A 24,470-nucleotide genomic window follows, 5' to 3' on the forward strand; every position below is an offset into this window, starting at 1 on the left:
TTTAAAAGGATCACTCTGCAGGCTGTGTGTAGCCACTGCTTTGAATCAAGTGAAAGCAGATAGAGCAGTTAGGGGGGTATCCCTGTGTTACATTTGAAATGATAATGGCTTATACTGGGTATGACTTCCCGGATAGCTCAATTGGTAAGACTGCCTGCAATGCAGGAGACCCCAGTTCAATTCCTGGATCAGGAAGATCTGCTGGAAAAGGGATAGGCTACCCACACCAGTATTCTTGGGCTTCCCTTGTGGCTCAGCTAGTAAACAATCTGTCTGCAATGCAGGAGACCTGGGTTCAATCCCTGGGTTGGGAAAATCCCCTGGAGAAGGGAAAGGCTACCCACTCCAGTATTCTGGACTGGAAAATTCCATGGACTGTATAGACCATGGTGTCCCAAACAGTTGGACATTACTGAGTGACTTTCACTTCACTTATGCTAGGGTATGATCTGGAAGGATAGCATTTCTTCTGGTAACTGATGTGAAATGAGCCAAAGGAAGTAATACAATTATCTTGATTTTTTCAAGGCACATAGTCATGGTGAGGCTATATTTTTGGGACGTTAAGGAAGGCTCCTTATCTGAGGCTCAGCTCTTTACTGGCTTGCATGGAAGCTTGGTGTCAGGGGTGGTAGAACCAATCTTATTCTGAGTATTTGAGGTTGTCTCTTGGATTCTTTTAGGATTGTAAATAGCTTTCAACTGGAATTCCATCACCTCCACTAGTTATGTGCAAAGTGATGCTTCCTAAGGCCCACTTGACTTCACATTCCAGGATGTCTCGCTCTAGGTGAGTGATCACACCATAGTGATTGTCTGGGTTGTAAAGATCTTTTTGGTACAGTTCTTCTGTGTATTCTTGCCACGTCTTATTAATATTTTCTGCTTCTGTTATTTTATTGAGCCCATCTTTGCATGAAATGTTCCCTTGGTATCTAATTTTCTTGAAGAGATCTCTAGTCTTTCCCATTCTATTGTTTTCCTCTATTTCTTTGCATTGATCACTGATGAAGGCTTTCTTATCTCTCCTTGCTATTCTTTGGAACTCTGCATTCCATTGGGTATATCTTTCCTTTGATCCTTTGCTTTTTGCTTCTTTTCTTTTTACAGCTATTTGTAAGGCCTCCTCAGATAGCCACTTTGCTTTTTTACATTTCTTTTTCTTGGAGATGGTCTTGATCCTGTCTCCTGTACAATTTCACAAACCTCCATCCATAGTTAATCAGGCACTCTATCAGATTTAGTCCCTTAAATCTATTTGTCACTTCCACTGTATAATCATAAGGGATTTGATTTAGGTCATACCTGAATGATCTAGTGGTTTTCCCCGCTTTTTTCAATTTAAGTCTGAATTTGGCAATAAGGAGTTCATGATCTGAGCCACAGTCAGCTCCCGGTCTTGTTTTTGCTGACTGTATAGAGCGTCTCCATCTCTGGCTGCAAAGAATATAATCAATCTGATTTCAAGCTTGACCATCTGGTGATGTCCATGTGTAGAGTCTTATCTTGTGTTGCTGGAAGAGAGTGTTTGCTTTGACCAGTGAGTTTTCTTGGCAAAACTCTATTAGCCTCTGTCCTGCTTCATTCTGTACTCCAAGGCCAAATTTGCCTGTTACTGCAGGTGTTTCTTGACTTCCTACTTTTGCATTCCAGTCTCCTATAATGAAAAGGACATCTTTTTGAGGTGTTAGTTCTAAAAGGTCTTGTAGGTCTGCATAGAACTATTCAACTTCAGCTTCTTCAGCATCACTGGTTGGGGCATAGACTTGAATTATCGTGATATTGAATAATTTGCTTTGGAAACAAACAGAGATCATTCTGTCATTTATGAGATTGCATCCAAGTACTGCATTGTGGACTCTTTTGTTGACTATGATGACTACTCCATTTCTTCTAAGGGATTCCTGCCCACAGTAGTAGATATAACAGTTATCTGAGTTAAATTCACCCATTCCAGTCCATCTTAGTTTGCTGATTCCTAGAATGTCGATGTTCACTCACCTGTTTGACCACTTCCAATTTGCCATGATTCATGGACCTAACATTCCAGGTTCCTATGCAATATTGCTCTTTACAGCATCAAATTTTGCTTCTATCACCAATCACATCCACAACTGGATGTTGTCTTTGCTTTGGCTCCATCCCTTCATTCCTTCTGGAGTTATTTCTCCACTGATCTCCAGTAGCATGTTGGGCACTACCGACCTGGGGAGTTCATCTTTCAGTGTCCTGTTGACTTTCATACTGTTCATGGGGTTCTCAAGGCAAGAATACTGAAGTGCTTTGCCATTCCCTTGTCCAGTGGACCACATTCTGTCAGATCTCTCGACCTTGACCCGTCTGTCTTGGGTGGCCCCACAAGGCATGGCTTAATTTCATTGAGTTAGACAAGACTGTGGTCCATGTGATCGGATTGGCTAGTTTTCTGTGATTGTTGTTTCAGTCTGTCTGCCCTCTAATGGTGTCTCTCAGTGCCTACCATCTTACTTGGGTTTCTCTTACCTTGGATGTGGGGTATCTTTTCACGGCTATATCACCTCACAGCTGCAGCTTTTGTCCTTAGACATGGGGTATCTCCTCTCAGCTCCTGCTCAAACTGCTTCACAACTGCACTCATCTCACATGCTAGTAAAGTAATGCTCAAAATTCTCCAAGCCTGACTTCAGCAATGTATGAACCATGAATTTCCAGATGTTCAAACTGGTTTTAAAAAAGGCAGAGGAACCAGAGATCAAATTGCCAACATCAGCTGGATCATTGAAAAAGCAAGAGAGTTCCAGAAAAACATCTATTTTTGCTTTATTGACTAAACCAAAGCCTATGACTGTGTGGATCACAATAAATTGTAGAAAATTCTGAAAGAGATGGGCATACCAGACCACCTGACCTACCTCTTGAGAAACCTGTATGCAGGTCAGGAAGCAACAGTAATAACTGGACATGGAATAGCAGACTGGTTCCAAATAGGAAAAGGAGTATATCAAGGCTGTATATTGTCACCCTGCTTATTTAAATTATATGCAGAGTATATCATGAGAAACGCTGGACTGGAAGAAGCACAAATTGGAAACAAGATTGCTGGGAGAAATATCAATAACCTCAGGTATGCAGATGACACCACCCTTATGTCAGAAAGTGAAGAGAAACTAAAGAGCCACTTGATGAAAGCAAAAGAAGAGAGTGAAAAAGTTGGCTTAAAGCTCAACAGTCAGAAAACTAAGGTCATGGCATCTGGTCCCATCACTTCATGGCAAATAAATGGGGAAAAGTGGAAACAGTGGCTGACTTTATTTTGGGGGGCTCCAAAATCACTGCAGATGGTGATTGCAGCCATGAAATTAAAATATGCTTACTCCTTGGAAGGAAAGTTATGACCAACCTAGACAGCATATTAAAAAGCAGAGACATTACTTTGTCCACAAAGGTCCATCTAGTCAAGGCTATGGTTTTTCCAGTAGTCATGTATGGATGTGAGAGTTGGGGTATAAAGAAAGCTAAGTGGGGAAGAATTGATGCTTTTGAACTGTGGTGTTGGAGAAGACTTTTAAGAGTACCTTGGATTGCAAGGAGATCCAACCAGTCCATCCTAAAGGAGATCAGTCCTGAATGGTCATTGGAAGGACTGATACTGAAGCTGAAACTCCAATACTTTGGCCACCTGATGTGAAGAACTGACTCATTTGAAAAGACCCTGATTCTGGGAAAGATTGAGGGCAGGAGGAGAAGGGGACAACAGAGGATGAGACGGTTGGATGGCATCACTGACTCAGTGGGCATGAGTTTGTGTAGACTCCAGCCGTTGATGATGGACAGGGAGGCCTGGCATGCTGAAGTTCGTGGGTTTGCAAAGAGTCAGACAGTACTGAGTGACTGAACTGAACTGCACTTGGATTGTATTGGTGAAGTACTCAATGGTACTCAAAATGAAGTGATCAGAATGCGACTGGAATAGGGAGGAGGACCTCACTGATAAGTTATATTTCTAAGTCTAAACTCCACAAGTCTATTTCTGAGAAATATGCCGAAGGCATATGCCTTGCAAAAACTAATCCCATTGGATGGTATCTCTTTTCACATAAGACTATTTTGCAATAAATTAGGTGGAGAGGAGAAATAATTTCCTGTGTTTATTTCTAAAGTTGGGGACTATTTCCAATAACTCCTTAACAAAATGAATGTGTGAGAATCACTGATGATATTTTGTGGTTAATTATCAGGAACTACTTAGGAAACAACTTTAATTACTGGAAATTGTCCTGCCAACTGACAACGCTGTTCATTGAGTCAGCTAATGAAACTCACTTGCCCTGTTTTCTCAGAAATAACTTTGTAATTGAGAAATAGACTAATTTTGTAAAACCTTTTTCCTGCAGAAATCTTTTTAATTATCCAAAAAAAGATTTGCCATTGACTTAAGTTTAGTCTAATTTCTAAAATAGTGAAAGAACCAAACCCTATGTAGAATGTTAGAAAGTGAGACTGATGATTTTTTTTTTTTTTTTTTTTTTTTTTTTTGAGAACTGGAAACAGAATGAAATGATCAACTAACCAGCATGAGTGGATGCCTCAAGCAACAGAGATGCTTTGAGCTTACATTGAGTTGAGGACATCTGAGTAGCCCATGCCAGAAGGGTAGATCAGATAAATAATATAATACTCTCAGCTTCTAGAAATCACCACCCTGCTTTATGAATAAGTTTATTTGCCTATACAAGTATCCTCACCCCAGCATGTTTTAAAATTAGCTGAAATGCCATTAACCATTGGAAGTTTTTTTGTTTTTTGTTTTTTTCAAATTCCAGTTCTGTTGAACACACAGTCACAGTCACAAGGTATGTTAGAGGGATTACTTGCATCTTTTATCATTGTCTCTTCAGGACTCCTAATCATTCTAAATTATCAAGGGGACTCAGATTATTCTCTAATATCTGTATTTAGGATAACTCATGTTAGTTCTTATGGACAACCAATTGAGTTAAAATTTTTCCTCCAAGAAAAGAAAGTCTTTTTGCTTGCCTTTCCAAGAAAGAAATAGAGAAGTTATCCTGGAAAGGATGATAAAAGAAATAGATTTTTCATTCATAGAAAGGAAGACTAGCATGAAAAAACATGTTATGTGCATAAATATAGCCCAGGTAACTGGCTTAAGGGGGGCTTCCCAAGTGGTGCTAGTGGTAAAGAACCTGCCTGCCAATGCAGGAGGTGCCAGAGACTCATGTTCAACCCCTAGGTTGGGAAGAGTCCCTGAAGGAGGACATGGCAACGCATGCCAACAATCTTTCCTGGAGAATCTCATGGACAGAGGAGCTTGGTGGCTACTGTCCATGGGGTCACAAAGAGTCAGACACGACTGAAGCCACTTAACACACTCTCATGCACCTGGGTTAAGGACTAGATTATAGAGTGTGACAGGCTGTAGTCTGAAGAGGTTGGCTATGGGATTAGGATGCCTGTGTGAATCAAAGTCCAGGGTCATTGGGATTAACTTAAAAGAGGAAAGGATACAATCTTCTGTTTCTGAATCCTGAGCCTAACTGACTCTCCCACTAACTATGGAGTCACCAAGAATAGCCATATATTTGATTCTATTGACACCATCACACATGGTTCCTGTGTGATTAAGAGTGATTCTCTTAATAGACGATTATTGAAAGAGGGAAGCATAATATGACTTCCTCAACATTCCTCAGATAACATCTTCTGTACCTCTCTCTGCCTGTTGATGGTATTCTACTACACTTTGTAACCTGATTACCATCATTTTAACTTAGTTAAAAGTATAAATTTACATCTTCTACTTAATTTTATATCAAACAAAGGATCTGGTACAATGCTTTGCACATAGTAGGGACTCAGGTTGTATCTGTAAAATTGATAAAGGGAAGGAGGACGAGGACAGGGAAATGAAACCATTCTGCAACAAAGACTGCACATGGAAAAGTATCAATATCTCTTCCCAAATTGCTTGAGTACCACAGATAAATGGCACACCTACATTCTATTTCTCCTACCACCCTCAACCCAGAAATCTCTCCTTGATATGTGCTCTATTTCTATTTCTATTTACGATAGTTCAATGATCAAGCTATGATTACATATGCTAACGTCAGTTCCTCCATGAAAGATGTGTGATCCATTCCAATCATCCTAATTCCTCATGCAGATGTTCCTAAATGATTCCATTCTTCTTAATCACATGGTCTCAAAGGGCTCCACCTGTGAGGGGAGGCAAGCCACAGCTATAGTTTAAAGAGAACTACCTTTCCCTGGGGTCATCTCCCCAAGCGTTGGGGGATATAACTGATTATTTTAACAAGCAGAATTTCTTTCCCCTCAAGTTATGACCTGTTTATATCAGATAAATTCAAAGCTTCTGGGAAAGCACCTTAAGGCCATATCTTTTTTCCCTCTCACAAGTTTTTGGCTGTTTGCCTTCAAACTGTAAGCTGGCAGACTTCATCCTTTAAAAGCTTAATAACCTGAAAACCCACTGGGCACCTAGAATACCTGTAGTTCTCAGCCACAAAGCTGGAGAATGGATGAAATAAAAATCTAATGTATTTGACCTTCTCACCTCCTGCTTATAGTCCATGCCTCCCATCATACCCTCTTCAGTCCTCACTGAAGCCAGAAGTACAGACAACTTTGCTGGCACACATCAGCTACTGTTCATCTCACTGGCAATTGGGCCGTCTGGTTAGAGGTCTTCAAAGGGTAGTTCCCATACCTATAATGGACTTCCCAGGTGGTGCTAGTGATAACCTGCTTGCCAATGCAGGAGATGCTAGAAGCACAGGTTTGATCCCTGGATTGGGAAGATCCCCTGAAGGAGGACATGGCGACCCACTATGGTATTCTTGCCTGGAGAATCCCATGGACAGAGGAGCCTGCTGGGACACAGTCCATAGGGTCACAAAGAGTCTGACATGACTGAAGCAACTTAGCATGCAGTCCAGATCTCCTCAATTAGAAACTCTAAGGACAGATTCCACCACTTTGGGGATTCACAGGCCATCCAGGTGATTCTAATGCTTGCTAAAGTTTGAGAACCACTGCTCTGGGAAACTGAACCGATAGCTTGCTGTAAGCCACCAGGTAATTTATAACACTAAGGAATGATCATTACCCATGGTCTCAGAAATTTGGGGAGCTGGTGAGCTCCTTTCAAAGGAAACATACTCAGCTTTGAAGGTGCTTGGGTGGCTGACTTTGTGCATTTGGATATATACAGTATTCTCTTTCTATGTGGTCCGAAAGGATGAAGAAAATCAGAGAATTCCAATGTGAGTTGGTAAAACCTGGGACTGTCAAAGGAGGGACTGGTGTTACTGTATCCTTTTAGATTTGACTATCCATACTCAGTTATTATTTACCTCCTTTCTTTTTTATCACATTGATTTTGCTTTCTAGTGTTTTCCTCATCAAAGTTGTTTTAAAACAAGGATTTTGTCTTTCTGTAAGATATGGGGGCCTAAGTGGTGACTCAGATGGCAAAGAATTCACCTGCAATGCAGGAGGCCTGGGCTGGATCCCTTGGTTGGGAATATCCCCCGGAGGAGGGCATGGCAGTATTCTTGCCTGCAGGATCCCCATGGACAGAGTAGTTACAGCCCACGGGGTCACAATGAGTTGGACATAACTGAGTGATTAATCAGAGCACAGCACTGTAGGGTTTACAACAAAAGTGAATACCTCATTAAAAAAAAAAAAAAAAAACCAGAAGAAACACAGGACCTAACTTTAAGACAAACAAGAAGTTACCTGTGTTCTATGCCGTTTTTAGTCACTTCAGTCATGTACGACTCTTTGAAACACTATGGACTCTAGCCCGCCAGGCTCCTCTGTCTGTGGGGTTCTCCAGGCAAGAATACTGGAGTCAGTTGTCATACCCTCCTCCAGGGGATCTTCCCAACCCAGGGATTGACCCCACATCTCTTGCATCTCCTGCATTGGCAGTCAGGTTCTATCTAGCACCACTTGGGAAGCCCAAGAATTTACCTATCATATGCAAATAAGTCTCAGGGAAAGTTTCTTTTGACTCCAACCTCCCGAATAAGAATGAACATCTTCACTTGACCCCCTTTTTCTACCGCAGAAACTACACAGTGCTGGCATAGTTATCCTCCTAAATTGTGGGATATTCACTCAAAAAACTGGGCAGCCATTTTAAGTTTCTGTTAATCTAAGCACTTAGGCTCATTAGAGGAACTCATTCTCTAAAGCAAAGTTCCAGAGAATGTGTTTGAAATGCCCTTAATGGTGTATGTTTTAGCAAATTTGAGTTTTCCTACAACCAAGTTTACATAAAGTAGGATTCAGCTGAGTTAATTTTTAACAAGAAAGAGGCAAAGCAGATGGATGCATGATTGGGGGTTTATGGAAACTTCTGGGAGGCTGCAGTTTGGGAAGGCAGACAATACGAGTGAAATTAAAGTCCAAGTTAACTGAGCATTATATTAGAAGTAGAGAATTTGGGTTCTAATCCCTTGAGAATCTCTCTCTCTCTCTCTCTCTCTCTCTCTCATATACATATGGGCTTCCCCGATGGCTTAGTGAATTGAAAGTTGCTCAGCCATGTCCAATGCTTTGAGACCCCATGAACTATACATTCCATGGAATTCTCCAGGCCAGAATACTGGAGTAAGCAGCCATTCCCTTCTCCTGGGGATCTTCCCAACCCAGGGATTGAACCCAGGTCTCCCACATTGCAGGTGGATTCTTTACTGTCTGAGACACCAGAGAAGCCCAAGAATAATGGAGTGGGTAGCCTGTTTATTCTCCGGTGGATCTTCCTGACTCAGGAATTGCACGCAGATTCTTTACCAGCTAAGCTACCAGGGAAGCCCACCCTGATGGCTTTGGGGTGCACTTATTCAGAATTGTGTTCATCACTGAGATAACACTGACAGGTGTGGCCTTTCTTCCCTGAGACTGGATCCTATTCAGGTTGCCTTATGATGCTGAGTTAACTCTTGTACTGAGATTAGATTCTGCTCTGGAATGAGTTATAGGAAACTTCAGTTTAGATGAGAACGTGTTATCCTCATGAGGACTGATGGCTCAGTTGGTAAAGAATCTGCTTGCAGTGCAGGAGACCTGAGTTTGATCCCTTGGTCAGGAAGATCCTCTGGAGGAGGAAATGGCAACCTACTCCAGTATTCTTGCTGGGAGAATCCCATGGATAGAGGAGGCTGGTGGGCTACAGTCCATGGGGTATATATTAAATATATATATATATATATATATATATGACATCACATGCTTTTATATATATGTATATATATATACATGGGCTACAGTCTATGGGGTATATATTAAATATATATATATATATATATGACATCACATGGTATTTTTCTTTTCCTATCTGACATTTCATCTAGCATAATGCCTTCAAGATCCATCCCTGTTGTAGATGGCAAGATTTTCTTCTTTTATGGCTGAATGAAATATTCCTCTGTGTGTCATGTTCACCTATCCATTCATTCATTGGCACATTAGGGTTGTTTCCATATCTTGGCTATTGTAAAATAATATTGCAGTGGACATGGACATGGACTGCAAATATATATTCAACATAGCATTTTCATGTCCTTTGGATAAATATTCAGAAGTGAAATTGCTGTATCATATAGATCTACTATAATTTTTTGAGAAATCTCCATAACATTTTCCACAGTTGCTACACTAATTTACCCTCCCATCAACCATACACCAGAGGTCCCCTTCTGTCCTTGCCAGCTCTTGTTATTTCTTGACTTTTTGATGACAGCCATTCTGACACGTGTGACATGGTATCTCATTGTGGTTTTGATGTTCATTTCCCTGGTGATTAGTGATATTTAGTACATTTCTATATATCTGTTAGCTATCTGTTTGTCTCTTAAAAGATCTTTTCAGATATTCTGCCCCATTTGTTGGATTAGGTTGTTTTTTCTTACGGTTAAGTTGTATGAGTGCTTTATGTATTTGAAATATTAACTCCATATCAGGAATATGGTTTGCAAATATTTTCTCCCATTCTATATATTGCTTTTTGTTTTGTTGATAGTTTCCTTTGTGGTACAGAAGCTTTATATGGGCTTTCCTGGTAGCTCAGCTAGTAAAGAATCCACCTGCAATGCAGGAGACCTCGGTTCGATCCCTGGGTTCAGAAGATCCCCTGGAGAGGGGAAATGCTACCCACTCCAGTATTCTGGCCTGGAGAATTCCATAGACTGTATAGTCCATGGGGTCACAAAGAGTCGGATACAACTGAGCAACTTTCACTTCACTTCACAGAAGCTTTATAGTTTGATATAATCCCACCTGTTTATGTTGGCTTTTGGTGCCTTAGCTTATGGTATCAAATCTAAAAAAAAATGTCATCAAGACTGGTTTCAGGTATTATATTTGACCACTTCATGAATCCATGTTCTTCTTGTCCAAGGCCATGCTCATCTTCTATCACTCCAGTTTTAGTACATGTATATGCTGCTGAAGCAAACAAAGAAACATTCCTTTTAGCATCTCAATGTATGTGCGCACTTATATGTATATGGTTGGAGGCAGTGGGGATTAGAGTAAATCTGAGGTATGACCTAGTATACTGAATGTACTGCTACATAAGACATAAGCTGTTGGGATAATGAGCTATCAACTAGTAAAAACCATCTAATTTGTGAAGTGCTGAGCTATATTCACAGTGTAAGCAATGGCCTTTTGCGCTTTCCCAAAATGTACACCTGTCCCCCAAGGAGAGATTTGAATTGGTGCCATCCTCTGCTGGTCAGAGTTGAAAAACATGGGTTTGTGATCAGTTTGCTCCATCTAAACTCAGGGCTGAAGTTCAGAATCATTTTCTCAAAACAATGTTTTCTCCAACCATATTCTGCCACCTGCTCTGTACAAGAATATGTGGGACTGGGAACAGGCTGACAGTCCAAGCACCCTCAATTTGGTTGACCTCTGTGCCTGGCATTTCAAGGGTCCAAACCCTTCACTCCTGGGCCAAACCTATAAAAATAAATACCTCACAATTTCATCGTGGAGATCACAGTAAAAATGAGTATTGACTTTGTTGCCATGGGATGTTACCCTTGCTGTTTTCCACTCACAATCTGGTTCTGGGCAGAGCAAGGAAAACAGAATGAGATTGTACTCAGGCTCAATTATACATTCAAATTACCTGTATTTAAAAACCCCTAAAATCTGTAATGGCTTAATTAAGATGGTAACTTTATGGCATGCTTCTGCTCACAACCTGACTCTGAAGCCTTTCTCTTTCATGAAGTCAGGGACAATTCTGCTTTGCTGGGATATCTGACTGCTGGAAAGAGGCAGGGGCACTCCAGGGTGGGAGAAGGAAGAAAGTGGATCTTGGGAAAGCTAAATTCCCCTTGTGGCAGGTAGTCTACAAATCTCTAGTCCTTTGGAGTACATAAAAGAGAGCTCTGGGGGAAAACAAGGCATTAATTTAGATTTAGAAAGAGCAGGGTGAGTTTTCACTTGGTGAAGCTCGCCTCTGGAATCCATCAACTAAAACACTATTTCATAGAAGAGGAAAATTCAGGTTATGACTTGCATTTTCCCTGAAAGCAAAAGTGTACGTATGTGCTCAGTCATGTCTGATTCTTTGTGACCCCGTGGACTGTAGCCCGCCAGGCTCCTCTTTCCTGGGTGAGAATACTCGAGTGGATTGCCATTTCCTCCTCCAGGGGATCTTCCCAAACCAGGGATCAAACCCATGTCTCCTGTGTCTCTTGCATTGGCAGGAAGATTCTTTACTACTGCATCACTGAAAGCAAAAGAATACCCTCCTATTTGAAAGCCCCATCTCCTGTGGAGCCCCATCTCTTGTCCTAAACTAAATGGCATCCTTCTTACTTTTCATGCCCCCATGATTTATAACCTTGGAAGAACATTTAATGTCATTGAATGGACTTTCCACCTTCATCTGGAGGTGGCTGACCTCTGCTGAGAGGTGGGCTGTTCTCAGTCCACACCATCTGCTTTCCAGAAAGAGCTTCTTAGGGCTGTAGTAGTTTCATTATTAAAATGTTCAGATCTCTTGATGCTGTTTGAGGAATCCTTATCTAGAGAAGTTGGGGAATTTATCCAGTGCAAGAATTAACTTAATAAAATTAATTGCTGATCACTTGTATTTTTTCAAGTGCAGTTAAAGATATGGGCTAAAGAATCAGACTATTTTTTCCCTAATGCCCCCTCTATCATTCACTTGTATGGAGATTTACATGAGCAAATCTAATAGAATACTAGACTGTTAATAGTTTCTGCTTCCCAGGTGGCCCAGTGGTAAAGAATCTGTCTGCCAATGCAGGAGACGCAAGACAGGTGGGTTGGATCCTTGTGTTTGGAGGATCCTCTGGAGGATGAAATGACAACCTGCTCCAGTATTCTTGCCTGGAAAATTCCATGGACAGAGGAATCTTGTGGGCTATAGTCCATGGGATCACAAACAGTCAGATAGGACTGAGCACATACGCACACTAATTCCTACCTCATAAGTTTGAAAGTGCAAGTAAAATTCACTCAGTCGTGTTGACTCGTTGCGACCCCATGCAACTCCATGGACTGTGGCCTTGTCAGGCTCCTCTGTCCATGGAATCACTGGAGTGGGTAGCCATTTCCTTCTCCAGGGGATCTTCCCAACCCAGGAATCGAGACCAGGGTCTCCTGCATTACAGGCAGATTCTTTACCAGCTGAACCAGGGAAGCCCACCTCATAAGTTTAGTAGAATTTAATAAACTAATATATATAAAACATATGTATTATTATACATATGTTATACATATTATACATATGTTACATGTATACATATATTATACATATAATAATACATATAAGACACAGTGCCTTCTTAATCACTAAATGTTTATGCTATTCTTATTAGTTTTGTTATTATTAACTTCATCAAGCTCACATTCCATAGAATTTATACTTATGCCAACATGAAAAGTTATATATCTGATCGTGGATCAGATAAAGAGAGATGTAGACATATTTGCCACCCTGAATCTGCAGGGTTACAGGGAGGCGATTGGTGACCCACTTTCACTGTCTTGCTTATTTGGAATTCTGGCATCTATTTTTATTTCTCCCTTAACAGTTGCTTGCCTTAGCCTTTTGGGCATTGAGCAAGAAGAGTTTTTCATTTTTAGGAAGCCACATGTTCTCTATCTTTAAATCAAAGGTGAATGCAGCGTACCATGGCCGTTATCCAAAGTTTGGAGGCCACATGGACTTTCTGCTTTAAACTCATTTTCTATGAAGTCAAAACTCGTCTTTTGCTTTGGAAAGCACGGAAGCTGATTAGCTGAGACAGCACTGAGCAGACATGAGAAGGAGGCCCCTGGTGGCCGAAAGGAGGCTTCTTCCTCTCAGTTTTTTAATGGCATGAGAAAGGCATTAATCCACACTTCATTTCCTATTAGCCAAATAGAAATGTCTTGAGATAATGTGAATACCTTATGGCATAAGTGACTTTCTAAAGTATCTTATTAGAACTCCTTATCTATGTAATTTAGGCAGCCCTGGGGCTTGACAGCCAGGAACATTCTTCTTGAACACTGACTCTTGGGAGCAGCTCACAAAAAGTCAGTCAGATACCACTGAGAGACTTCTAGGGGGCATGCAGGCTTAGCCTTTTCTCAAGCACTGGGCCCTTCTGTCATGCCACATGCAGGTGGCATCCTTGGGTGGCAGCTTCCCCAGATTTCCCAAAGGTCTCACAAGAACCATTAGGACAAATCACACTGTCACAAATGGGAGGTGGCACATTACCGCAGAAAGCAAGGTGAGAAACTCCATCCTTGAAGGGTGTTCAATATGCTTTTGAGGATGATGCCCTAGGTTTCAAAGGCATGCTTGTGCAATAGGAGGTTTGATAGACTACCTACGCTGCTTTGCTGTTTTTTAATGTGAAAGAGGCTAATGTGGATTGTTATAGGAGAAAATTCAAAGCAAAATAACGCCCAAATAATAGCCCTACACCCAGGCAAACTGAAACTCCCTCCAAAGTGCTTCTGTCACTTTGTAATGGAAGATTATGTTTTATTTGAAGAAAGTGGCTTAGCTGAGGATGTGCATGCAAGAGCCAGTGACTTTGCATTGCTGAGTTCCAACCTCCAACTCTTTCCACTAAAAGCCTCTTACTATTCTGCTCAGATTTACTTGAAATGAAGAGTCATTTTCTTTGTTCCCCCAGGAGACTCTGCCCGAAGTCACAGTGTCCACCATCTACATTGTTCTTTTTCTATTGAAAAATTAATATTTTATTGCTTTTATTGTGATAAAAGTCACATAATATAAAACATACTATTTTAACCATATTTAACTTTACAGTTCAGTGACACTGAGTACCTTCACATTGTTGTCCAACTCTCACCATCATCCATCTCCCAAATTTTTCTCTTTCCTAAACTGAAACTCTGTCCCTATTAAACACTAACGCATCATCTCCACTTCCCACTGGCCACCACCCCAACTGCACCCCATCCTTGGTATCTACCAGTGTACTTTCTGACTATGAATTTGACTATTCTAGGTACCTCGTGTAAGCACCGTCTGCAATGTTTTCCTTTATTTTTCAGTTTATCCTTATAAGGCTGACTCCTGGTAAATGTGTGTTTGCTTGTACGAACAGGCACCATGTCCTTTGAAAATTGTTTGATTATTCCATAGATTCACTAACCTTAATTGTAAAGCTCAGCATACCGTCCTCATAACGACAAGCTTTCTACATTCATATTTGTGTGGGTGCATTTTTGGCATCTGAGTGTTATGACTGAAGCTTGATTCCTAAAATGCAAGTGCATTGGATTTTTTAAATGCTGCCCATTTATCTTGCTACATGAATCAATTTTTTTTTTCCTACTTCTCTTCTCACCAATACTGTTCCTTTTCAATTCCTCCAATGTATTTCAGGTAAATGGTTAAAACAGTGTGTCTGCAGTTAAAGATGTGTCAGATGTTTCCTGTCGAGGCAGAGAAGATGAACACAGCTAATGGGTAGATGCCAATGATGTGGTCAATGTTTACCCCATGCCACACTAAATCTTCATAACAAGATGTCAATACTCAGTGTGGTGTGCTACAGCCTTCCAGGATAGTTTCATTTGAAAGGTATTCTGGGAATAAAGCTTCCCATACTTTTGTGGTATGCTTTTGGTCCTAAAAGGAAATCATTGTTTATATCAGATTGAAGATCTAGGAACCCCACTGGTTTTTAAACTTAATATACTTCAGAATTATTTGGGACAATTTTAGATAAATACACATTCCTAGATTCCACCTATATTCTTGGCAGAGTCAATTCCTAGGCAGGTTGATAAGAAGTCTGGGGGTCCCTGAAGAGAGAGGGGTCTAGGGTTCTCAAGGAAGAGATAGGGGTCTGGAATTCTCAAGGAGGAAAGGACAAACATCTTTTTTTTTCTCTACATTCCTTAGTATTAGTCACATAAAACATATTTTTCTTTAAGCCCTGAACTGATGATTACACAACAAACAGCTCAGTTTAAGCTCTGTACTAAGGATTATGTAACATCAGTGTTTCCTGCTTGCGGACAGTTTCTCCTTCCTGAAAACCTTCTGTCTAATCCTGTTATCCTAAAGCACGAATTGTGGGAGTGGGTCTGGTAAAAGTTTCACAAGCTTGAGACATTCTTTTGATTTATTGTGATAATTAATTAAAGGTATATAACTCCCTTGCTAACACTAGTGAGGGGGACACTCTCCATCCCCCTGCTGATGTCTATGTCAGAAGCTATCTCTGTTCCTTTTTCACTTTAATAAAACTCTGCTACACAAAAACTCTTGAGTGATCAAGCCTGGTCCCTGGTACCGAAGTTAAATCTTCTTCTTTGGAGATCACTAATCACTGTAAGCTATCATCTTGGGGGCTCGTCTGGGATCTTCAGGACAAGGTAAGAACACTCAGAGCTCTCGCCTCTCTGCTTTCTCAGTATGCACACTTTCTGCTGTACTTTACTTACTCTATGGTGTGCATGCGTGAATGACAAGCCCGGCGCGAAGCAAGTGATGAGCCTTGCTCTGCAGTTTCGGGGTGCCTCGTAATGACTGAAGGCAACCCCAGAAAGGGGAGCCTTGTTTAAGCCTTGTATAAGCTGGCAGGAGCTTATACCAACCTGCCAATGCCAAGAGACACCCAACATCCCTGCTAGGGGAGCGGCCAGAAACAGGCAAAGCATGTGGACCAAACTTTCCTTTCTCAGATACCTTTTCCTGGCCTGTTTGACCATTTCATAATTGCATGGGAAATTAGAACTACTAACCTAATCTGTTGGATCACAGACTTTCAAGGGACTTGTGATCCGTGCTGTTATTGTGTGCTTTTTTTTTTTTTTTTTTTCTTTTTTTTTTTTTTTTTTTTTTTTTAATATTATTTTATTAGTTGGAGGCCAATCACTTTACAACATTTCAGTGGGTTTTGTCATACATTGACATGAATCAGCCGTATAGTTACATGTATTCCCCATCCCGATCCCCCCTCCCACCTCCCTCCCCACCCGACTCCTCAGGGTCCTCCCAGTGCACCAGGCCCGAGCACCTGACTCATGTATCCCACCTGGGCTGGTGGTCCGTTTCACCATAGATAATATACATGCTGTTCTTTCAAAACATCCCACCCTCACGTTCTCCCCCAGAGTTCAAAAGTCTGTTCTGTATTTCTGTGTCTCTTTTTCTGTTTTGCATATAGGGTTATCGCCACCATCTATCTAAATTCCGTATATATGTGTTAGTATACTGTAATGTTCTTTATCTTTCTGACTTACTTCACTCTGTATAATGGGCTCCAGTTTCATCCATCTCATTAGAACTGATTCAAATGAATTCTTTTTAACGGCTGAGTAATATTCCATGGTGTATATGTACCACAGCTTCCTTATCCATTCATCTGCTGATGGGCATCTAGGTTGCTTCCATGTCCTGGCTATTATAAACAGTGCTGCGATGAACATTGGGGTGCATGTGTCTCTTTCAGATCTGGATTCCTCAGTGTGTATGCCCAGAAGTGGTATTGCTGGGTCATATGGCAGTTCTATTTCCAGTTTTTTAAGAAATCTCCACACTGTTTTCCATAGTGGCTGTACTAGTTTGCATTCCCACCAACAGTGTAAGAGGGTTCCCTTTTCTCCACACCCTCTCCAGCATTTATTGCTTGTAGACTTTTGGATAGCAGCCATCCTGACTGGCGTGTAATGGTACCTCATTGTGGTTTTGATTTGCATTTCTCTGATGATGAGTGATGTTGAGCATCTTTTCATGTGTTTGTTAGCCATCTGTATGTCTTCTTTGGAGAAATGTCTGTTTAGTTCTTTGGCCCATTTTTTGATTGGGTCGTTTATTTTTCTGGAATTGAGCTTCAGGAGTTGCTTGTATATTTTTGAGATTAATCCTTTGTCTGTTTCCTCATTTGTTATTATTTTCTCCCAATCTGAGGGCTGTCTTTTCACCTTACTTATAGTTTCCTTTGTTGTGCAAAAGCTTTTAATTTTCATTAAGTCCCATTTGTTTATTTTTGCTTTTATTTCCAATATTCTGGGAGGTGGGTCATAGAAGATCTTGCTGTGATTTATGTCGGAGAGTGTTTTGCCTATGTTCTCCTCTAGGAGTTTTATAGTTTCTGGTCTTACATTTAGATCTTTAATCCATTTTGAGTTTATTTTTGTGTATGGTGTTAGGAAGTGTTCTAGTTTCATTCTTTTACAAGTGGTTAACCAGTTTTCCCAGCACCACTTGTTAAAGAGATTGTCTTTTTTCCATTGTATATCCTTGCCTCCTTTGTCAAAGATAAGCTGTCCATAGGTTCGTGGATTTATCTCTGGGCTTTCTATTCTGTTCCATTGATCTATATTTCTGTCTTTGTGCCAGTACCATACTGTCTTGATGACTGTGGCTTTGTAGTAGAGTCTGAAGTCAGGCAGGTTGATTCCTCCAGTTCCATTCTTCTTTCTCAAGATTACTTTGGCTATTCGAGGTTTTTTGTATTTCCATACAAATTGTGAAATTATTTGTTCTAATTCTGTGAAAAATACCGTTGGTAGCTTGATAGGGATTGCATTGAATCTATAGATTGCTTTGGGTAGAATAGCCATTTTGACAATATTGATTCTTCCAATCCATGAACACGGTATGTTTCTCCAACTGTTTGTGTCCTCTTTGATTTCTTTCATCAGTGTTTTATAGTTTTCTATGTATAGGTCTTTTGTTTCTTTAGGTAGATATACTCCTAAGTATTTTATTCTTTTTGTTGCAATGGTGAATGGTATTGTTTCCTTAATTTCTCTTTCTGTTTTTTCATTGTTAGTGTATAGGAATGCAAGGGATTTCTGTGTGTTAATTTTATATCCTGCAACTTTACTATATTCATTAATTAGCTCTAGTAATTTTCTGGTAGAGTCTTTAGGGTTTTCTATGTAGAGGATCATGTCATCTGCAAACAGCGAGAGTTTCACTTCTTCTTTTCCTATCTGGATTCCTTTTATGTCTTTTTCTGCTCTGATTGCTGTGGCCAAAACTTCCAACACTATGTTGAATAGTAGTGGTGAGAGTGGGCATCCTTGTCTTGTTCCTGATTTCAGAGGAAATGCTTTCAATTTTTCACCATTGAGGGTGATGCTTGCTGTGGGTTTGTCATATATAGCTTTTATTATGTTGAGGTATGTTCCTTCTATTCCTGCTTTCTGGAGAGTTTTAATCATAAATGAGTGTTGAATTTTGTCAAAGGCTTTCTCTGCATCTATTGAGATAATCATATGTTTTTTATCTTTCAATTTGTTAATGTGGTGTATTACGTTGATCGATTTGCGGATATTAAAGAATCCTTGCATTCCTGGGATAAAGCCCACTTGGTCATGGTGTATGATTTTTTTAATATGTTGTTGGATTCTGTTTGCTAGAATTTTGTTAAGGATTTTTGCATCTATGTTCATCAGTGATATTGGCCTGTAGTTTTCTTTTTTTGTGGCATCTTTGTCTGGTTTTGGAATTAGGGTGATGGTGGCCTCATAGAATGAGTTTGGAAGTTTACCTTCTTCTGCAATTTTCTGGAAGAGTTTGAGTAAGATAGGTGTTAGCTCTTCTCTAAATTTTTGGTAGAATTCAGCTGTGAAGCCATCTGGTCCTGGGCTTAGATCTCAATTACAGGAAAAAAATTGTTAAAAATTCCAACATATGGAGGCTAAATAACACGCTTCTGAATAACCAACAAATCATAGAAGAAATCAAAAAAGAAATCAAAGTATGTATAGAAATAAATGAAAATGAAAACACAACAACCCAAAACCTATGGGACACTGTAAAAGCAGTGCTAAGGGGAAGGTTCATAGCATTACAGGCACACATCAAGAAACAAGAAAAAAGCCAAATAAATAACCTAACTCTACACCTAAAACAATTAGAGAAGGAAGAAATGAAGAACCCCAGGGTTAGCAGAAGGAAAGAAATCTTAAAAATTAGGGCAGAAATAAATGCAAAAGAAACTAAAGAGACCATAGCAAAAATCAACAAAGCTAAAAGCTGGTTTTTTGAAAAAATAAACAAAATTGACAAACCATTAGCAAGACTCATTAAGAAACAAAGAGAGAAGAACCAAATTAACAAAATAAGAAATGAAAAGGGTGAGATCACAACAGACAACACTGAAATACAAAGGATCATAAGAGACTACTACCAGCAGCTCTATGCCAATAAAATGGACAACTTGGATGAAATGGACAAATTCTTAGAAAAGTATAACTTTCCAAAACTGAACCAGGAAGAAATAGAAGATCTTAACAGAGCCATCACAAGCAAGGAAATCGAAACTATTGTGTGCTTTTATCTATACCCCATGTATGGAAGCCCTTAGACTTGCTAGACCAGGCAAGCCTTGCTAGTTACTAGGAGAACGTGTGGAGCGAGGTGGAGCTCTAGCTCCAGCAGCATGCTCAGGAACTAGGTGGAACTGCAGCTCCGGGAATGTCTCTCAGGCTAGAGGTCACTCTCTTGGCTGCCTGCCGGAGGGGCCAGTGACCTGAAAGCGAGTCTTTGCCAGGGCTGTGTCTCCTTCCCTGTGGATAGAAGCACTGCTAGTGACCATGAGGTTTCTGAGGACACAGATCAGGAACTGCAGAATCCGGTCAGGCTGGAAATGCAATGGACTTCTTCCTTTGGTAGCGCTAGCTCTTAGCAGAACTGAGAAGGCTCTTTGATGGCTTCTGTCTCAACTCCTTAGATATTTCTTTTGTGGAAGCTGTGGAAATGAACTGGAAGGGTTGGCCCTAGTAGCTCGAGGACAAAAATCACTCTTTCCTCTCTGGCCAACCCTCCACAACCTTTTTTTGCTATCACATATACTGGTGTGGTGACACTTGATTTTTGTTCACCCCTTTATGACTCATTGCTTCTGCTCTGGCCAGGACTGTACTCAGGAGTGTGCATAGGCACATGAAAGTTGGATGCTTCCCCTAGTAGTACTAGCTTAGGAGGCATTACAAAAAGCTACTCTGCTCCACCCTGAGTGGCATCAGAGGAAAAGGGAAAATCAAACAAAGGTCTTGCTGGTATGGAGCTAAATCAATCTGGGATGCCATCAGGTCTACTCCTGGTGCATCTCCACCCCGCCTTGGTGGTAGAACCAGGAGGGACAAGTAAGACACCTGCATTGGTAAGGGACAGACTAAGTCCAACCAGGGAAGGAAAGCTTCCCTGCAGAGTCTGTCTACACCCCCATCTAGAGCAAGGAAGGATATTTCTGGTGGAAAGAAGCCACGGCTGTGGATGCCGCTTTTTTCTCTCTTACAAATGGGAGCTAGCAGTTCCAGAACCACTCCTTTAAAATGTATTTTTTTAAAAAACTGGAATGTTTGATCCTCAGAATTTAAAAAGACATGCCTGATCTTCTTCTGTGATACTGAATGGCCACAGTATCCTTTGGAAGACGGGTAACGCTGACCTGTTGAAGGATCTCAATTATTACTGTTTTACTGGTTTGTAGACAATAAGGGAAACTGGTAAAAGTGACATATGTGTTGCTCTTTATCTCTCTGCAAGACATGCCAGACTTATGCCCTAATGGTACAGATTTGGGTGTGGAACCTTCAGCTCCCTCCGGTCCTCTACTTTGCCCCTTTACCTGGGGCTCCCAGGTGAACAGGCTGAGAATCAGGGCACCCTTCTAGGAGGGGTTACCTCAGTCTCGGTAGAATTTCAAACAGTCCCAATTGCAGTCAAGACTATTGAGATGATCCAAAAAGTACAGAGAAGCCTTTACAGAACTAACTTTACTTTATGACCTTACTTGGAGAGATGTAATATATGTCTCAAGATAGACGCTGACTCCCAACATGAGAGCTTGAGTTTTGGGGGAAGCTACTACTTTGGGAGATGAATGGCTTGAACGTGAGACAAGGGGAAAGAAGGAACACGAAATAGCCCTCCTTCCTACTGGGAGCCAAGTGGTTCCAAAAACAGCCGCTTTGCTGGATGTATTTTTGAAGGACTTAAGTGACACGTGCTAAGACTTTAGACTATGCTAAGTTGGCTAACATAGAATAGGGAGAGAAGGAAACTCCTGGTAAATTCCTAGATAGACTATGGGAAGCTTTCCACAAGTTTACTCATGTTGACTTTTGAAAGTGCAGAAGGGGGAATGATCTTAGAAATTTCTCACTCAGTCAGCTCCAGATATCTGCTGTAAGTTATAAAAACAGGTGTTTGGACCAAACCAGTCTTTAGAAAAACTGTTACAGATGGTTCAGATGATATATTATGGTAGAGAATATAAGAAGGAAAATGAGGCAAAAAAGAACCAGGTAAGACTGAAGCCCCAACAATGGCTGTTAAATCTTCTCTGAAACAGCCTGAGAAAAATGCCCAGAGGGACCCAGGTGAAAAGGGATGGGCTTGTTATTACTGTGGAAAGGAGGGGCATTTCAAGTGGGATTGCCCTCAGGCATCTGAGCCGCCCCAGCTCCATGTCCAGTCTGCAAAGGGCCATAATGGAGAAGAGACTGCCCTCCAAGGTGTAGGCAGCAGAGGTCAGGCTTTCAAGACAATCAATACTGCAGTTCCCCGGGGATCCGCACACAAACACCATCCTAGTAACACCTGAGGAACCCTGAGTATTAATATCTGTGGAGGGCCAGTCAGTCGATTTTCTTTTGAATACTGGGGCAACTTTCTGCTCACTAAAGCCCCTAGTCTGCTTTTCTCCCAAACCACTACCATAATGGAGCTGTCTGGATGAGTCAAATGTTTTTCAATCATTGATTTGAAGAATGCTTTCTAGAGTTAATTGATTCTTCCTCAGTAATCAATGCAAGGAAATAGAGGAAAACAATAGAATGGGAAAGACTAGAGAGCTCTTCAAGAAAATTAGAGATACCAAGGGAACATTTCATGCAAAGATGGGCATAATAAAGGACAGAAATGGTATGGACCTAACAGAAGCAGAAGATATTAAGAGGTGGCAAGAATACACAGAAGAACTGTACAAAAAGGATCTTCACAACCCAGATAACCACGATGGTGTGATCACTTACCTAGAGCCAGACATCCTGGAATGTGAAATCAAGTGGGCATCACCACGAACAAAGCTAGTGGAGGTAATGGAATTCCAGTTGAGCTATTTCAAATCCTAAAAGATGATGCTGTGAAAGTGTTGCACTCAATATGCCATCAATTGGGAAAACTCAGCAGAGGCCACAAGACTGGAAAAAGTCAGTTTTCATTCCAATTCCAAAGAAATGCAGTGCCAAAGAATGCTCAAACTACCACACAATTGCACTTATCTCACACGCTAGTAAAGTAATGCTCAAAATTCTCCAAGCCAGGCTTCAACAGTAGGTGAACTGTGAACTTCCAAACATTCAAGCTGGATTTAGGAAAGGCAGAGGAACCAGAGATCAAATTGCCAACGTGTGTTGGATCATGAAAAAAGCAAGAGAGTTCCAGAAAAACATCTACTTCTGCTTTATTGACTATGCCAAAGCCTTTGACTGTGTGGATCACAACAAACCGTGGAAAATACTTCAAGAGATGGGAATACTGGACCACCTGACCTACCTCCTGAGAAATCTGGATGCAGGTCAAGAAGCAACAGTTAGAACTGGACATGGAACAACAGACTGGTTTGAAAATCAGGAAAGGAGTATGTCAAGGCTGTATATTGTCACCCTGCTTATTTAACTTATATGCGGAGTACATCATGAGAAATGCTGGACTGGATGAAGCACAAGCTGGAATCAAGATTGTCAGGAGAAGTATCAATAACCTCAGATATGCAGATGACACCACACTTGGCAGAAAGCAAAGAACTAAAGAGCCTCTTGATGAAAGTGAAAGAGGAGAGTGAAAAAGTTGGCTTAAAGTTCAACATTCAGAAAGCTAAGATCATGGCATCTGGTCCCATCACTTCATGGCAGATAGATGGGGAAGCAGTGGAAACAGTGACAGACTATTATTTTGGGCTCCAAAATCACTGCAGATGGTGACTTTAGCCACGAAATTAAAAGACATTTGTTCCTTGGAAGAAAAGTTATGATCAACCTAGACAGCATATTAAAAAAGCAGAGACATTACTTTTCTAACAAAGGTCCGTCGAGTCAAAGCTAAGGTTTTTCCATTAGTCATGCATCGTTGTGAGAGCTGGACTATAAAGAAAGCTGAATGCTGAAGAACTGATGCTTTTGAACTGCGCTATTGGAAAAGACTCTTGAGAGTCTCTTGGACAGCAAGGAGATCCAACCAGTTCATCCTAAAGGAAATCAGTTCTGAATATTCATTGGAAGGACTGATGCTGAAGCTGAAACTCCAATACTTTGGCCTCCTGATTCGAAAAACTGACTCATTGGAAAAGACCCTGATGCTGGGAAAGATTGAAGACAGTAGGAGAAGGGGACGCCAGAGGATGAGATGGTTGGATGGCATCACTAACTCAATGGACATGAGTTTGAGTAAACTCTGGGAGTTGGTGATGGACAGGGAAGCCTGGCTTGCTGCAGTCCATGCGGTCACAAAGAGTCAGACATGACTGAGTGACTGAACTGAACAGAACAGAACTGAACTGAACTGAACTTCTAGAGTTAAGCTTGTTTTACATCATCCTCTACCTATGACCTTAAGACAATTGAATGTATTCTTGGACATTACAGACTACTGCCGCATTTGGACTCCAAGTTGTGGGAAACTTGCCCAGCCCTTTATATAAAGTTACAACTGAGACTCAGCAGACCCAACCCGACAAGCTGGTTTTGTCTCTAGTTGCACAAAAGGATTTTAAGGCTCTTCAAATTGCTTTCTTGCAGACTCCAACTTTGAGCTTGCCCTACAGGTTCAGGGTTTAGCTTGTTACTGAAAAAAGGATTTGGTCACATTGTTTAAGGTAGTTGTTACTATTGTTTTCCTAATACCTAAAGCTTATGGTCCCATCACTTCATGGGAAATAGATGGGGAAACAGTGGAAGCA

Source organism: Muntiacus reevesi, chromosome 2, assembly GCF_963930625.1.
Source record: "Muntiacus reevesi chromosome 2, mMunRee1.1, whole genome shotgun sequence".
Classification (NCBI taxonomy): domain Eukaryota; kingdom Metazoa; phylum Chordata; class Mammalia; order Artiodactyla; family Cervidae; genus Muntiacus; species Muntiacus reevesi.